The sequence below is a fragment of the Durio zibethinus genome, unplaced genomic scaffold, assembly GCF_047325235.1.
Source record: "Durio zibethinus cultivar Kanyao isolate XHJ-2024 unplaced genomic scaffold, ASM4732523v1 HiC_scaffold_3, whole genome shotgun sequence".
In the NCBI taxonomy this organism is placed as follows: Eukaryota; Viridiplantae; Streptophyta; class Magnoliopsida; order Malvales; family Malvaceae; genus Durio; species Durio zibethinus.
Window position 1 is genome coordinate 7,532,134 of NW_028323044.1, and position 2,500 is coordinate 7,534,633.

A 2,500-nucleotide genomic window follows, 5' to 3' on the forward strand; every position below is an offset into this window, starting at 1 on the left:
GGCCCTGGTGCGGTCGGTTGCCTCGAGCACCATCGGCACACGCTGGGCCCTGGTGCGGCAGGTTACCTCGACCACCATCGGCACACGCTGGGCCCTGGTGCGGGCGCTTGCCTCGACCACCATCGGCACACGCTCGGCCCTGGTGCGGTCGGTTGCCTCGAGCACCATCGGCACACGCTGGGCCCTGGTGCGGGCGCTTGCCTCGACCACCATCGGCACACGCTGGGCCCTGGTGCGGGCGCTTGCCTCGACCACCATCGGCACACGCTGGGCCCTGGTGCGGCAGGTTGCCTCGAGCACCATCGGCACACGCTGGGCCCTGGTGCGGTCGGTTGCCTCGAGCACCATCGGCACACGCTGGGCCCTGGTGCGGGCGCTTGCCTCGACCACCATCGGCACACGCTGGGCCCTGGTGCGGCAGGTTGCCTCGAGCACCATCGGCACACGCTGGGCCCTGGTGCGGTCGGTTGCCTCGATCACCATCGGCACACGCTGGGCCCTGGTGCGGGCGGTTGCCTCGACCACCATCGGCACACGCTGGGCCCTGGTGCGGCAGCTTGCCTCGAGCACCATCGGCACACGCTCGGCCCTGGTGCGGTCGGTTGCCTCGAGCACCATCGGCACACGCTGGGCCCTGGTGCGCCAGGTTGCCTCGACCACCATCGGCAGCCTCGACCACCATCGGCACACGCTGGGCCCTGGTGCGGCAGGTTACCTCGACCACCATCGGCACACGCTGGGCCCTGGTGCGGGCGCTTGCCTCGACCACCATCGGCACACGCTCGGCCCTGGTGCGGTCGGTTGCCTCGAGCACCATCGGCACACGCTGGGCCCTGGTGCGGGCGCTTGCCTCGACCACCATCGGCACACGCTGGGCCCTGGTGCGGGCGCTTGCCTCGACCACCATCGGCACACGCTGGGCCCTGGTGCGGCAGGTTGCCTCGAGCACCATCGGCACACGCTGGGCCCTGGTGCGGTCGGTTGCCTCGACCACCATCGGCACACGCTGGGCCCTGGTGCGGGCGCTTGCCTCGACCACCATCGGCACACGCTGGGCCCTGGTGCGGCAGGTTGCCTCGAGCACCATCGGCACACGCTGGGCCCTGGTGCGGCAGGTTGCCTCGAGCACCATCGGCACACGTTGGGCCCTGGTGCGGTCGGTTGCCTCGATCACCATCGGCACACGCTGGGCCCTGGTGCGGGCGCTTGCCTCGACCACCATCGGCACACGCTGGGCCCTGGTGCGGCAGCTTGCCTCGAGCACCATCGGCACACGCTCGGCCCTGGTGCGGTCGGTTGCCTCGAGCACCATCGGCACACGTTGGGCCCTGGTGCGGCAGGTTGCCTCGACCACCATCGGCAGCCTCGACCACCATCGGCACACGCTGGGCCCTGGTGCGGGCGCTTGCCTCGACCACCATCGGCACACGCTGGGCCCTGGTGCGGTCGGTTGCCTCGAGCACCATCGGCACACGCTGGGCCCTGGTGCGGCAGGTTGCCTCGACCACCATCGGCACACGCTGGGCCCTGGTGCGGGCGGTTGCCTCGACCACCATCGGCACACGCTGGGCCCTGGTGCGGGCGCTTGCCTCGACCACCATCGGCACACGCTGGGCCCTGGTGCGGCAGGTTGCCTCGAGCACCATCGGCACACGCTGGGCCCTGGTGCGGCAGGTTGCCTCGAGCACCATCGGCACACGCTGGGCCCTGGTGCGGGCGCTTGCCTCGAGCACCATCGGCACACGCTGGGCCCTGGTGCGGTCGGTTGCCTCGACCACCATCGGCACACGCTGGGCCCTGGTGCGGGCGCTTGCCTCGACCACCATCGGCACACGCTCGGCCCTGGTGCGGTCGGTTGCCTCGAGCACCATCGGCACACGCTGGGCCCTGGTGCGGGCGCTTGCCTCGAGCACCATCGGCACACGCTCGGCCCTGGTGCGGTCGGTTGCCTCGAGCACCATCGGCACACGCTGGGCCCTGGTGCGGCAGGTTGCCTCGACCACCATCGGCACACGCTCGGCCCTGGTGCGGGCGCTTGCCTCGACCACCATCGGCACACGCTCGGCCCTGGTGCGGCAGGTTGCCTCGAGCACCATCGGCACACGCTGGGCCCTGGTGCGGGCGGTTGCCTCGACCACCATCGGCACACGCTGGGCCCTGGTGCGGGCGCTTGCCTCGACCACCATCGGCACACGCTGGGCCCTGGTGCGGGCGCTTGCCTCGAGCACCATCGGCACACGCTGGGCCCTGGTGCGGCAGGTTGCCTCGAGCACCATCGGCACACGCTGGGCCCTGGTGCGGTCGGTTGCCTCGAGCACCATCGGCACACGCTGGGCGCTGGTGCGGGCGCTTGCCTCGACCACCATCGGCACACGCTGGGCCCTGGTGCGGCAGGTTGCCTCGATCACCATCGGCACACGCTGGGCCCTGGTGCGACAGGTTGCCTCGAGCACCATCGGCACACTATCGGCCCTGGTGCGGGCGGTTGCCTCGACCACCA